This window comes from Diorhabda carinulata, chromosome X, assembly GCF_026250575.1.
Source record: "Diorhabda carinulata isolate Delta chromosome X, icDioCari1.1, whole genome shotgun sequence".
Classification (NCBI taxonomy): domain Eukaryota; kingdom Metazoa; phylum Arthropoda; class Insecta; order Coleoptera; family Chrysomelidae; genus Diorhabda; species Diorhabda carinulata.
The window spans coordinates 64,587,258-64,603,725 of NC_079472.1; the positions used below are offsets into that span (position 1 = coordinate 64,587,258).

Genomic DNA, 16,468 nt, shown 5'->3' on the forward strand with positions numbered 1-16,468 from the left:
TTTTGTCTAGATTTATTTCTAGGCCAACATTAAAATAAATCATCATCATCTATTCCTGCGCAGCTGCTTGAGTCCATCTTCCACATAATGAGCATGATATCCACTCTTCGATGGAAACGGAATATCTCCTCACTATACATACATGGTGTGTCCTCCTCTTCTTCTTTGATTGTTCATTTTGAATTTTCCTAGCAGTTTTCTTCTGTTTTTTTAACGTATTTTCCCTTTTTCGATTATATTTTCACTAGTTTTTGTTGTTCAGCATCTTTTTTTTTCTGAACACTGATTTGCTTGTAGAGAGACGACGAATAAATACAAAAAACGTTATAATAAGTTGTTGGTAGCTTCCACGGACAGGCTAATAAAAGATGATGCACTTTATTGAGGTGAAGGGTTCTCATTCGGAGCCAGAGCCCACGGTTGAGGAACATGCAGAAAATAATAGTTAATATGTTATTTATTGTGTGATTAAAAACCCAGTAATCTTAGATTATAGTGTAATAATTCAAAATGACTAAGTTTTGCATGGGAAATTCGGTTTTTTATTAGGGTTTCGTACATAAACATAGACTATATAAAAATATCTCACTAGTTCGATATGGACATATCATAATATGAAGATTTCCAATATTTTATTTCTTCTTGTATTTAATCGAAACAATAAGCACACTAATGGCAGCTGTAGATAAATAACTAATTGAGCAATTAGTGTTGAATCAACAGCTTAAATTGAAAATCGTACAAACAAATGGGAATTAAAAGCAAATACTATATTCGCTGAGTAAGCCGAGAAAGCTGTTTCTAAGGCTGGTATTTAAAATTTCTCGTTTCAGACGAAACGGAGAGATTGTGGTTGCTGATTGCGACTTTTGCAGTACGTAAAGTAACAATGTATTTATATTATTTAGCAATGTTCAGATATTTTTTCGTCGTTAGAAAATAACTGAAAAAATTATGAATACGTGATTGAATAGTTTTTTTTTTATATTCAACTTTGCTTACTTCATGTTATTAGAGAATCAATAATGATTAATATATTTGATATTGAAAATATAGTGTAAATAAACTGGTCGTTCAGTAGAAAGTTTTAGGAAAAGCTCGTAGTCCTTACTACATACCAGCAGATCCGTTAAAGCTAATAGACGATCAATATATAGATGAGATAACCTTCTTGTTGAAGTTTTAAGATCTACGTAGCAGGACCCTTACCAAACGAATAGCTTCAATGATTGTTTATCTCAATCTCAATGTGGAGAACCCCGTACTTTTGACTTAATGAACCACATGCTGAAGGGCTTCCTCAAAGCTATTGACCAAAAGATTCATAAAAAGCTAGAAGATATAACAGATCTACAGAACAAATTTATAAATAAGTCGGACACAAGAGAGGCTTTGTTTATCAACAATATCTCAATGCATCGGTGTCAACTAAAGCTTATAATATCCCTCAATAAGTCGTGTGATTAATTAATGAATATTTTTTTGTTAAAAATCAATTCTATTCATCAGTGTAATTAGCTTCAAGATCAATACAATCATTCCAACGCTTCTCTAACTTCTCTAACAAAATAGGGTTCAGTTTCAGCAATTGCTTCATTATTTGAGATGAATTTCTCACTGGCGAGCATTTTTTTGAGATCAGCGAATAGCCAGTAGTCACTGGGAGCCACTTCCGGAGTATACGGTAAATGAGGGAGCAATTCGTTCAATTGAACCATCGTTGACATCGACTTGTTAATCGGTGCATTGTTTTAGTGAGACAGTGGTTTTTTCTTCGATGTCATGACATATGAGGCCGTTTTTCCTTGATTTTTGCATTCAAACGATTCAATAACTATGTTGTATTCGCTACTCTCTTTTCGAGATAGTTGATGAACAACATTCCATACGCATCCCAAAATACTGAAGCTATAACCTCAACAGCTGACTGTTCTGCCATTGATTTATCACTTGTAAATATGACCAAACATTGCTCTGAATCTTTAACAGGTTGATGTTTTTGATGGACTGTGAAAAAAGGTTTCTTCAAGTCAAATGTTCATGCATAGTATCAATTTACGATTAGATATAACCAATTTGTTGACTTTTCTGATGTTTTATGGAGTAATCACCGGAATTGGAGGACCAGAACATGCACCACTATCGGTGTATATATGGCCATGGTTCTTTTCGATGGAGCAGAATCCAGATAACATTTTTGAAGCCACTGCTGAGCTTGTACAGTATTTATTTCCTTAAAGAGCAATGATAAATTAACACACGAAATTATTTTGAAATCATTGTTTGAAAAATAATAAGAGTAGCTTCATTTCAATGGTTGTCATTATTTTCTGACTAATCGAAATTTGACACATTGTCTTTCGAAAGTTGGTACTTCATAAACGTCATATGGATTTGACAGTGGCAGCGTCATCTGTGTGTCAGTCACATGAATTATTTAGTGAGGTTATATACGTATTTTTTATCAATTATATTCAGGCATTTGATAAAGTAAGACACAAATAATTAATAGAAAAAATCTTGCCACAAGGGGTGAACAAATTATAACCAAACTGTATGGGAATCGACCTGAGTATTTTGGCCTACAGTCTAAACTGACGAATGCAGTGTAAATCAAGAGAAGAGTCAGAGGTGTGCTCTTTTTTAAAGTGTATACAGAGGAAATCTCCACCGAAGCCGTTAAAAATAATGGCGGCAGAATGAGAGTTATAACGGCGTTCCACTGAACAATCTGCCACGAAAATATGCAAACTCATGTTTATAGATAGAGACTATTAATTACTAGAAAGCAAAATAATAATTCTCAATGTTTCATTAAAATCCACATTCAGTGTCATGGAATAAATTTCGAACAAAGTTCGGTTCTAATGCCGAAAACATCGATAATCACTTTTTAATATGCGTTTCCGAACAGTTTGTAGTAACAATAAAGTGCATTTGGTGCATTTTTTCGAACTAAATATTCAGTAATAGACCGGTTAACGTCACAAAAACACTTTTGTTTGTTCGAAACGTTTTTCATCGCGAAAATTTGAATATAGATACGTATTCAATTTTTTGTTTCACAATTTATGATAATGTTTCAAAGGGGCGAGGATCTGTTAACAAAAAAAGTACCTTTAATCAATAAAATGAAAAATGACAAAGATGATATTATACAAGTTATGATAAAACGATTGTTGCCATGAAGAAAATTGGAATTTTATAAAATCTTCATGAGGCATTGTGATGAAAATCAAAATTCATTGATATTGTAATATTTTAAGACGAGGAAATGTGGTGCAGTACATAGATACAATCGTCGCTACAGATCTCTTGTTATCCCCACTGGATTCAAACAAAATACCTTCAACGTCCACAAAAAGTCAATGTTTTGGGTAAAAATAGTAAGGCTAAGATTTATTTGTCCTTATATTTATCGCAGAAATGAATGCGTGCATCGAGCACACGTGAGTCGAGCGCACGATGGTTCGAGCGCACATTTCAAGACGGTATCTTCAATCCCTGTATTTAGCTTGAAATATTTATTACCGTAAATAAAAGAAGAAAGAAGAGTTAACAATAGAGTAACAAAGAGTTAATACTTTCTCATCAATGCGATTATAGTCATTGACTCCTAACCTAATCTAATCTAATCTAACTCAACATAACCTAACCTAACCTAACCTAACCTAACCTGATGATGTCACTAGATCGCTCGTAATAAATCCAGTATCATTACCTTTTTTATACCCGTTGTATATAAAAATCAAAAGAAATATTTTTATGGTGAAATTTAGTCAAAATTTTACTTTTTAACGTTTAATTTGCTTAAAAATGTACTTTTCTGCATGTAATTTTCTCAAAAGCTCATTTTTAACAGTGGATTTTGTCGATAATTGGCCTTTTTGATTCTATTTCATCAAAAGAAAGATTTTTATGATGAAATTTAGTCAAAAATTGACATTTTCACGTTTAAATCTGTTCAAAATTCAAGAGTTGACGTAGTCAAAAATTGGCCTTTTTGATTCTATTTCATCAAAAGAAAGATTTTTATGGTAAAATTTAGTAAAAAATTGGGGTTTTCATGTTCAATGCGGTTAAAAATTCATTTTTCTTAGTGTAATTTTCCCAAAAGCTCATTTTTATCAGAGGATTTTGTCGATAATTGGCCTTTTTGATTCTATTTCATCAAAAGAATGATTTTTATGGTAAAATTTATTCAACATTTGACATTATCACGTTTAAGTCTGTTCAAAATTCACTTTTCGGGGTGTAAATTTTCCAAAAAATCAGTTTCTTGAGTTGATTCAGTCAAAAATTGACCTTTTTGATTCTATTTCATCAAAAGAAAGATTTTTATGGTAAAATTTAGTAAAAAATTGGGGTTTTCATGTTCAATGCGGTTAAAAATTCATTTTTCTTAGTGTAATTTTCCCAAAAGCTCATTTTTATCAGAGGATTTTGTCGATAATTGGCCTTTTTGATTCTATTTCATCAAAAGAATGATTTTTATGGTAAAATTTATTCAGCATTTGACATTATCACGTTTAAGTCTGTTCAAAATTCACTTTTCGGGGTGTAAATTTTCCAAAAAATCAGTTTCTTGAGTTGATTCAGTCAAAAATTGACCTTTTTGATTCTATTTCATCAAAAGAAAGATTTTTATGGTAAAATTTAGTAAAAAATTGGGGTTTTCATGTTCAATGCGGTTAAAAATTCATTTTTCTTAGTGTAATTTTCCCAAAAGCTCATTTTTATCAGAGTATTTTGTCGATAATTGGCCTTTTTGATTCTATTTCATCAAAAGAATGATTTTTATGGTAAAATTTATTCAACATTTGACATTATCACGTTTAAGTCTGTTCAAAATTCACTTTTCGGGGTGTAAATTTTCCAAAAAATCAGTTTCTTGAGTTGATTCAGTCAAAAATTGACCTTTTTGATTCTATTTCATCAAAAGAAAGATTTTTATGGTAAAATTTAGTAAAAAATTGGGGTTTTCATGTTCAATGCGGTTAAAAATTCATTTTTCTTAGTGTAATTTTCCCAAAAGCTCATTTTTATCAGAGGATTTTGTCGATAATTGGCCTTTTTGATTCTATTTCATCAAAAGAATGATTTTTATGGTAAAATTTATTCAGCATTTGACATTATCACGTTTAAGTCTGTTCAAAATTCACTTTTCGGAGTGTAAATTTTCCAAAAAATAGTAAATTCAGTCGGAAATTTTCATTTCTGAGTTTAAATTGATAAAAAATGGGCTATTTCGAATTAAATTATGTCTAATATATTGATTTCTCTCATTTGTTTTTAACAAATATTGGCTTTTCTGAATCTCAAATTATCGAAAAATGTATTTTCCAAAATGAAAATGGAATCATGATTTTTGACAACTATGCTATAACAAAAAATAAATAACTGTAGCTTTTGTGGAGTATTAACCACATTCTAAAGCTATCATGATCCCTTTGGTGGGTTGGTTTTGTTTGAACATCGAGATGAACGCATACATTTTTTTTTATTCTGTCACGTCCAATAGGTTCGTATAACCTTTTTCATTTCATGCGTTTTGTTTTGTTTTGTTATTATGATCCATTGTATCATGTTAAAAATTATTATTTTTAATAATTTTTGAAAGATTGATAGAAAATTGACGTTTCGACTTAACTTCAGTCTTTATCAAAATATGATATTGACACTGACAATTTGCTTTATGAACATCAAAATAAAAATAAAATCAAAATAGAAATTTGCTCTAATAAGAAAAATTTTAAAACAGAAATCAGATGTTAGGAAAAATTTATTTGGGATATATGAGTCAGAATTTTTAATCTTTCAAAGAAATCCCTGCAGTGAGCCCTGCTATTTAGTCCGTATAAATATCCAACAGCTCTCTCTAGTTTGAAGATTCGCACCAAAAGGAAAGGGCACATCAAAGATGCGACTCAATAAGGGCATAATAGACTGTTTGAGATGTGGATAAGCCCTAAGAATTCTACAGATTCAACGACGTCAATGGTGATGTTATTTAATAAAAAAGAAACTTTGAGACAGAGAAGATTGAAATCACACCATGATTTAATGGTGATTTGGTCACTAGATATGGTCCTATGAAGTGAGATTAGGGTTCCTTCAAGAGGAACTAGTATCGTTTGCAAATAGTCATATTTTACCACTGAAGTCGTTTATAAACAAAAAAAAACAAAGCAGGGTCTAGTACCTTGGGGCACTCCATATTCTATTGGTTTACAAGTAGACATCGTTGTATCAACCCTTACAAGCTGATTTCTGTTAGTAAGCTATGACTTTCTTGACCGGATTGATTGAACTTGATTAAACTTTATGAATAATCCTCTTATGTAAAATTAATAAAAGTAGTGATAGGTATTTGTTTTTGTATCGCTATAACACGTGACTTTTTTTTAAAAATAATTTCAAAATGCCTACAGTTGAATGTTTAAGTTGAAATACATGTAGGAAATGTAAATGGGCCATTAAATTTTATCTGGGGCATTGATTTAACAAGCTTTTTACTCGACGTTTCATATTTTATCATACATAACATCAAGCTTTTAGTATCTATAAAAAATATGTTGAATTTACTAAACGAAATGCATATATAATTTCAAAATAATGTTCAATTATAAAGTGTATTTTCATGCGCGACCACAATTATTTCTAATTGTACTAATAGGAGTAGCTATAATGGGAAACGAAGGAATTATGATGAAAAACTAGATATAAACTTCATATAGTTCAGATTATTATTGAATATTGGATCTCCTCCTGAGCTTTTCTTGAAACACTGATATTTTTTGGTGCTTCACTTAGTAATCTCTTCGTGTTTTGTTTTCTGGTGTTTTACCCATTTTGTCTTCATGTTTTGTTTTGTTTTCACCAACCTCGTTTAACAATAAGTTGTCTAACTCACTTCACCACCTCCTGATATCTCATTTTATCTTTGAGTCCCACTCCCTTAATTCTACTTAGCGTTTTCATTCCATCTCGTCCTCATTTCTTTTTTCGTTGTTAATATTTCGGCTCTTGTAAACGTCAGAAAAGATCTTGAGTCTGTTTTGTACAATCTCATCTTGTTCTGTGTGATCTTCAGTTTCGAATTCTACACCTACCAAATATCAGAAGTGAACAGAAGTTATTTTGTTCATACACTTATCAGTGGAAACTCCTGTGATATAACACATAACTCTAAAAATTAGGAGACTAGTGGAACAAATAAAAGTAGGAGATGGAAATAAAAATATAATTAGATGAACTAATTAAAAAAACAAGAAAAAAATGGAAAGATACCAAAAGATAAAAGGATAGAAACTACTGTAGGGATCATTCGGCACCTTGCAAGATGTATAAAGCAGAGAAAGATTCGAAGAATAATTGACTTAACGTAAATGGGAAAGAAAACAGAGAAAAGTTTTGAATCAATTTAGAGTCTAAGAGACAATATGTACCAATAACATTATAATAACAAATTCTCATGATCATTAGGAGCAACAGATCGATTCTGTCCATTGTAAAATGATATAAAATTTTCAATAGTCAAGCTAGAATTCCACAATTATGGACCTAAGAAAGAGAGCTCATAGAAGAATAGAAAAAAATCATGTCAATATACTATTTTCTCACGTTTTTATCTTGATGTTATTCACATAGTTAGAATTGTTGATGTTCGACTGAATCAACTTGATGTTTCCATATTTTCCATGTACATTTTGATTGATTTGTTGACTGGTTAGAAGGAATGTTTGACCATTGGATCTTTCTACTCAAAATATACAAGAGGAACAAGATTGAGACAGAAATTAAAAGCTGACAGTTTTTCCTACCAAGAGTTGCAATTTTGTTCTACTTTTCCTAAGTCGTTGGAAATAACCTAACTTATGGGCTTATTCTGTATGTTAATTTTCAAGATTGATAAAATTTACGAAATTAATATTCTGGATAGTTTACTTGGATTTATAACAACATTTTCGTTGTTAAAATAACGATGATCAAAACGTCGGATTGTTCAGAATAAGATTTTTAGCCGCGTTGTTAATTTTAATTTAACATTGCTATGTTATCTTCATCGATGTTAAATTTACAGATGTTACGAATGGTTATACAGAATAATCCCATTAAACAGGTAGTTGATTTTAACTTTATACACCGGGAGGACACAGCATTGGTAGGTAGTCTTCTTCAACATTATTAATATTAACTTCAAACTCTACATTCCGTGCTTTTTTTTGGAAAATTTTTTGTCGTTACTCCTAGGCTACGAAGAAATCTCTAAAAGTTCTTGGACAGAACAAAAGAAAACTCTCTACTTTTTTAACCTGGAAAGTTACCAGAAAGAAGTGAAAGTATGGATCTGGTAGAAGAAAGATTATTACAATTTTTACTATCAATTTACAGCAAAAATTGAAGAGAAATCAGTGTTTTTCTAGCTATTAATACAAATTGTCACATAATCAGATATTATGAAATACATTGATTAAAAGAAAAATGTATTATTCTTATAAATCGTTTCCCATGTGTGTATTTTTTTCTTTTTGATATAATTTACTTTAGATTCTACTGATTTCCTTCGGTTATTGTTAGATAGAATACAATAGAAAATGTACATCAATTTGAACGTGACTCAGATTGAATGAAAACGGATTTAGGATCAATTTGGGGTGGATTTAATAAGGGAATTCTGATTAAATTGCGGCTTTATATTTGTACGACAATATTTATTTTTGGAATTCATGGAAATTGGTTCTTTTTTAATTCCACGTCGTATTTTTCTTGAAAAAAACTTTATTAATTAAATTCTTCAATTCTAATTCGTTGATCTATATAGAAGATTTTAATAAATCCAACTTGATCCAATTTTTTTTGTAAATACTTCAATATAATGATAAATATGAATAAGAGTATTCACAAGAAAACTGTTTATTGCGTTCTTTTGTGCAACATCTATTGCAGTACGTATCAAAGACTCCATGCTGCGATTTTTAATGTACAAATATAATGACGCGCCTCTCTCTGTGCCTAAATGACTTAGTAATATACGGTTGTAATTATGTAACTTTATTTTATCGACAACGTATTAAACTCCTGCTCCAGCTCTCAATCTCACCTGCGCCAAGTTAAAATTCATTCTACAATTTTCTTTTCTGTCGGTTGCTTCACCAGCTTCTCATTTTATATACAGAGATACTGTGAAAAAAGTCAAAGTTTCTCTTTTATATATTCTAATCTAAATTATACATTCGAACATATGAATTTTGAATGGATGATCGATTCATTTTATTGAGGATAACTCTCAAAATCTTGGTGTAGGCAACACCGGTTAACACAAACAACGAAATCAAAGTTGAATAAACTTCTGACGCTTAAAGGCATAATCTTGGAATCAAGAAATATCCTCCGCAGACTCCGGAAGTGTGTAGAAGTGCAAGGTGCCCATTTTTTTTTGTTTGTAATCAAGTTGTAGGCTAACCAACTAAATTCTTCTACATTCCATTTTTTCGTTATGTAATTAACACCATGTTCGTCAGTTTTCAGTTCAATTAGTTCGATTGTTTTTTAATACCTCGTATTTTCAAGAGATAATTACAATTTATGATGATTTTCTTCAGAGTGTCTTTTTATGTCGAACGGTTTCTTTGGCATCTAAAAATCTACATATTTGCTGAGCTATAAATTTTATCTAGTTGAACAGAGAGAACCTTTTTGTCAAAAATTGGTTGAAAATTTTGTTTTTGCTATTTTTCGATTGTATTTTTTTTATCTTTCTAGAACTGTTGATGTCTATCTGTGGTGTTTCCAGATTTCTTGGTGAAAGTTCTCCAATTCTTTTCCTTTATTCATAATTTATTTTATTTTCTGTCGAATTATTTGTAGATTTTTCAACAACATCTAGCATTTAGTTCGTAGTCAGATTACTATTTAAACAGATACAAGGCGAAATTATTATGTAGGGAAATATTTATGTTATTGCATCTAATTTCAAAGGTGGTTTTACCAAAGTCTAGAAGAGCTTGCTAAACGTATATAGTCCGGTCAAATTAGTCTATAAAATAAGAGTAAAGCTACATAATTTCCCATCCAGCTGAAAATCAGTAAAATTGGAAATAAAATTTGAATGTTCCCCATCATTTCCGTGTATGGAAAAAAATTTACCATATATCACAATCAAAGATCAAAAAAATGAGTTTTTCGCGATTATCATCACGATATTATTATCACGGTAACTTTTATCACGAAAATACTTGAGACAAAAATTGTAGATCATAAAAGTATTTACAAGAAACGTATCAGATATAAAGAATCAAAAAGTTGTAAAAATTATAATGTTTCAGATTAACTGTCGTATTTAATGGATTTAATGTGATTGTACGAGAAATACTAAAGCTGCAGAACAACATCCTCGAACTTTAGCAACATCTTCGTCAATTGATAATTTATTTGATGAATTTATGACAGTTCCCACCAGTCAACAGAAATTTCTTACAAACACAACAAGTCTCGATTCATTTCTATGTTGTAAGAAAAATTTACTACTGAAAATATATTGGTGAAAACATTATGCACGACAACTGTTACAACTATTTGAATCATTATATCTCAGAAACAGTGATTCGTAGGGAAAAAAGTATTGATACGTTTTTTGTAGATAATTTAATGAACTGCAATTTTTGTTGAAGGTATTTTTATGATAAAACTCACCATTTCACTAAAAATTGCGAAAAACTCATTTTTGTTTGACCTTTGACCTTGAACAAAATTTTTTCCATACAAGGAAATGATGGGGAACATTCAAACTCTATGTTCAATTGTATTTTAAACAATTTTACTAATTGCCAGCTTGTTGGAAATTTATGTATATACCTCGAATACTAAAGCTTTCTTTTTGTGTGATTATTTATTGAACAAAGTGAATTGGGACTTTATATGTCACTCGATTTGTGTACCGTTCGTATAACTATTTCACCTTTACTACATTCTAATTCTTACATCTCTACATTATATAATAAGAAATAAATTTCTGAAATTATTAGCAACTTTTTTGCTACTTATCCACTATTATTGGATATTGGCGATTACGTTTTTGTAGGCTTTTCTGTACGCCGCCGTGTGTGCCAGATCTTATATATTTCTCACGCATGTCTTATATACCTCATCCAAAACATTTACTTTTTCCCGACTCTCCGTTTACCATCTATCCTAGCCTCGGCTATGCGTTAAAGAAGCCAGTACTTAAGGTTTCTGAGTATGTGACTTAAATAGGCTGTTTTTCTTACTTTTATATTCAGGAGAATTCCTTTATCTTTTCCCATTGTTTCCCAGCTCCTATTTGATCCCATTGGGAATGGAATATGTCAAAATTTCTACTTTCTGAGAGGTTGTGGCCAGAAGTTGTAAAATGAATGTACTGTGAAAATTTCATAATATGAAATAATTTTAGCTGATCAATTTCATTTTTACTTTGTTATTCCAAATATTTTTGTGATATTACTGAAGAATTCTCAAATATTTTGTGGTGAAACAAAATACATCAAATTATTTTCTTATCAAAATAATAATTTTCCCAATGGAAACTAGTGAGGTAAGCTAAATTTCATTAAACTTGATTCTATCACAAATTTTGCATGAGAACCGATAAAAAATTTGGTAGGAAAAGCAATTTTCCACTCTCGAAAAGTGAGCGTATAACTTGCTGACAAGGCTTGAACGCGAAAATTTATTTTAACTGCATTATTATCACTAAAAAAAAATTGTGAACGAAGCAGTATCTTAATTATCACAAAAAAATTATCTTACGTCGAAGCTTTTTTGAAAAATCTAGGAGACAATGCGAACAGAAATTAATTAGAAAGTCCCCAGAGTATTTTGGAAACATAACCTTTTTTCACATGTGAATTTAACAAGCTAGTTAAGTAACATGTATACAGAGTGTACTTAAATGAAAACTATAAGTCAAGTATATCGTTAAGAAACATTAATCAAAGTAACAAGAAATTTTTATATCAAAATAAAGTGGAAAAAGTTGAGTAAATTTGATGGAAAAAGTCATAAATTAGTCATTTTATCTCACTTCTAGCTAGATTGATCTAAAGTCCTTTGTCTCATGAAAGATAAGAAAGAACTGCACGAGAATAGTTTTAGAAAGGAAAGAGACTTATTGGTATTCATTACAAATGATCCTCACATTGAGGATTTGAGTTTAACACAATCTGAAAATAAAACTTCAAAGTATGGCACACCACCACTACACCAACACTCACAATTACACTGTCTGGGGCGCGTTTCGAGAAAATGGTAGAGGCTGTGAAAATAGACTACTTGAGGAGATCGTGAAGGAATGAAGATATATACGACGAAGAACAGGTCGAGTATAATCGACTTCAGAGAGTATACAGACTGATAATGCTCTGGTACGTGTGAAGAGGATGGAGCAGAACAGATGGCCGAAGAAGATGAGAAGGACCCTCAACGACCTGGAAGGAAGAAATTGAGCAGACCATGAGTTATCCAAGAATGTGGGTAGATGGATAGAAAAATGTGGTGTAGGAAATGCGGGATGCGGCAAAGGAAACTGTTATGTAACGCCATAATCGAGATGTTGATGGATTAAGTTAAGGTAAAATAAAATGTCATCTTCTTATAACTCTTTTAATAGATCAAATGAACTTTTTTATTAAACTCACTTTAATCAAATTAATTAATAAATAATTGATAGATCACATTACGTGAATGTTTCAGTACACTAATAGTTAATATTATTATTAAATATTTAATATTCAGCTGGAGGCGGTCGAAGGCAGGCATCGGCATCGGCGAGCTAGCAGTCATTGGTAAGGTAGAAGGTATCAGTGAGGTAGCAAACATCGGTGAAGGAGAAGGCATCGGTAAGCCAGCAGATGTCGGTAAAAGAAGAGGCATCAGTGAATCAGCAGGTGCTGATAAAGAAGAAGGACCAGACATGTAATTAGAACTGTCATATCAACTATATGACTGTGTGTAATGACCATAATAACGACTTTATGCCTGGTATGCTTTTTAGCCAGGGAATCTTCTATGAAGAGTTTGTGCCTAAAGTCTAATCCTTTTACCGCGAGGGTCATAAAATACTCGGAAAAAGGATAAAGCGCTTGAGAGTGATTGGATTTTATATCATATGCGCATTATCAAACTGATGTTAGTAAGTGAATTTTTTTATTTTCCAAAATGGAAAACTCATCTGTAGGCAGGTCATTTCATGATTTTATGTGACGATCAACCGAGCAGTTGAAGGCTATCCTAGTATCCTAGTTCAGCATTGCTATGAAGAGTGGATAAACATCTACAAAGCTGCGTGGCTTCCAAAGAATTTAATTTGGAACAAATAATATTTAAAAGTAGATACTACTGACAGGTGTTCAATTATTATCATTAAATTTTCAATTATTATGCCAAGGACTTCTGCACTACTCACCTTAGAGCCGGTATTATTTATCTGTCCCGGATACAAAGTATCAAAAGGCTGGGTTCACATAATAAACTTGGGAATGTGTGTCAAGTATTCAATATTACATCCTTCTGGATGTCGGCGAAGGGGTTTTTCGATAATTCCAGTTTGGTTATAGTGCAGAATCTCAGTCACGACGCCGGTTGCCGACATAATAACTGGGACATTTCACATTTTCGCTGTGCCACATCTGTTTAATTTCAATTGCGAGATCCGCGTATTTGACCAGTTTCTCCTGGTGTCTGTTGAGAACGTTAGGGTTGTTCGGTATAGCTATCGTAGGTCAATACACAAGTTGGAATTTTAGCTAATATCCCAGGACAATAGGCAGTTGGCTGATGGCGCGCCACGCATGCCTAATCTCCGGGAATATTAGCTAAATGCCGGACAATAGATTTGGCTATTTTCCTGGGTCTGAAATTCGGATATTAGAATATCTATTGAAAAAGGCCAAATTGCTATATGGGATAAAGAACAGTTAGACAAAGTAAAGCAAATTTTACTCGTTGGTCCTCTAAACAGAGAAGCTGGACCCAAAGCTTACAATACTTACTATCATTATGCGAATGAACTATTACAATCGAAAATGAATGTCACGTAATCGCAAAAAGAAAAAAAAAACAAACAGATGCTGTTATTTAGTGTGTACTTGTAGATTATTATGAGAAAATTTAAGAAGCTTTTGCTCAGACTGGTTAGGTTAGGTAAACAATGTGGGAAAAACCGGTGTTCTTGTTTTAAAAATGAAATAAAATGTAAATCACAATGTCACCGAGCCTCCACGTGTTACAATAAATGATTGATTGACATGCTAAAAATAAATAAATAAGACTTCTTTTATCCTATTCTTTTTATCTTATTCTGTAAACCCAATAGTCTGTTATCCGAATTTCAGCCAAAGTCCCAGGAGAATAGACAAACGCTTGGTCATTTTTCGACGAATAATCTATTGTCCGGCATTTAGCTAATATTCCCGGAGAATAGGCATGCGTGGAGCGCCATCAGCCAACTGCTTATTATCCTGGGATATTAGCTAAAATCCCAACTTGTCCCAACTCTTTTATCAAGCACAAGCGATGTCTATCGGTAATTGATTTAGTAGAGTGTAAAATTGTTATTTTCGAGCACCTTTTGCGGTTAGTACTTGTATTACGGCGTATAAATATTGAGAAGACCGAACTTGCTAGCCAGTTTCTGGTGGATAATGTTGTTGGTTATGACGGTGTAGGTAGTCGGTATTAGCTAACACACTGCAATCAGATGTTACGTGTTGAATGGCCTCTGATGTTTATTGGCACTTTCTACATTCGTCAAATTGATTTTTCGGATCCTTAATAACATTATTCATATAGTTATTTTTATTAATAACTTTATCCTGGATGGCCATCATGAAGCCTTCGGTCCCTTGGAAGAGTTTGCCGCCAGCAAAACATTTGTTTGAAGCTTCTTCGTCATTATACGACTGGTTGAGATCGTGATGACATCTACCACCTTTATATTAGACGATTAAGTATTTATCAATGATGAAATAGGATAATAAGCTAATAATCAAAGATTGTTGATATAAATCTATAAAATGTTCCAATGATAGAGCAAAACCAACAACAAGCGATAGTGAATCATACAGCATAGTTATATATCAGTCACGTTCACTGCTTTGGAAACTATCTTCGCGATAAACCAGCATCTGGTTAGTAAAAATAGTCCATTATCCATGAAAAATATGTGACCATTGTACATAATGTATTGATTTACCACTCATAGAAGCAAAAGATTCATTGTATATTCGATTTAATTTTGATGCATTTTCCAAAAGTCTCAGAATGGATTTGACATTATATATATATATGTACTTTCTTCGTCTTCTTCATCGTAATTGTTAGATTGAGAAATGACTGTGCAGGAAAACCGCATTGAGAAAAGTGGGCTCACCACACATCCATTCGTACAATCAGGAAATGAATGCTATTCATCGAAAGAGAAATTCATTTGGGAGCACTGGACTTAGGGCTCTAAATAATGTATTTTACCTACGCTGTTACCATAAGGTGACGGCTCAATGTTTTCTACTCATCACATTTATCTAATTTTTTGGTTAATTGTGTTTTGAAAGAATTTATACTAACAGTTTTTTGTGGATAAGAATCAATCTAGAGTTTACTTCAATTCTGCATAATTGTAACATTCTTATATGAACCATCAATTTAGTGGCGCAGTCAGAAGGATTATATACAAGAATAAAATCTGGAGAATAACGAATAAGGATCCACAAGCCAGAGAAGATAGAATCCAGCTTCAAAGCTGGAGAGCTTTCTTCTAAAGAAGAAGATGGACAGTTTAATAGTGTTTTGTGGGAGTTTATAATCACAGTTTTTTGTAAAAATATGTTAATCGAGAATTTATTTCGAATCTGAAAACTTGTGACTTCATTATGTAAATAATTCTATGAATAAAGTTTTACTGGGTGTGAAATAATTAAGTATTGTAGTTAGTGAGATTATATACAAGAAAACAATCTCGAGAAAAACGAATAAGTATCCACAAGCCACAGCAGATACAATCCAGCTAAATGGAGCAGCTTCCTTTTAAAGGAGGAGGTATCACCTAAGGACAATTCTCTGTTGTGTACTTATCACTTTTATGTAATTTATTTGTTTAATTGTGTTTTGTAAGAAAACATAATAACAGTTTTTGGTAAAAATGTGTTGATCTACAGTTTATTTCGAATCTGATTACTTGTAACTTTGTTAAATGTATAATTATTTGTGAAAAGCTTTTTATGAGTGTAAACACACAAACAGCGCAGACAGTAGGATTATATACATGGGAAAAGTTACAAAAAGAGACATACGATGAAATCCAGTTTCAATGAGAAGCTTCTTTCTAACGGAGGAGGTGTCCGCCTTTGACATTGCTCAAAAGTGGACAGTTCACTGTTGTCTTCTCATAATCTTCATGTTAATTTTTTGCAGGTTAGAAATAGATGGTGTT

The 16,468-nt window shown here is 31.9% G+C and overlaps 1 protein-coding gene across 3 annotated transcripts in view; it reads right to left on the minus strand.

The window, feature by feature from the left end:
- Positions 1-16,468, minus strand: part of LOC130902529 (disintegrin and metalloproteinase domain-containing protein 11) — a 750,052-nt gene that overhangs the window by 147,626 nt on the left and 585,958 nt on the right. The gene's annotated exons all lie outside the window — the stretch shown is intronic.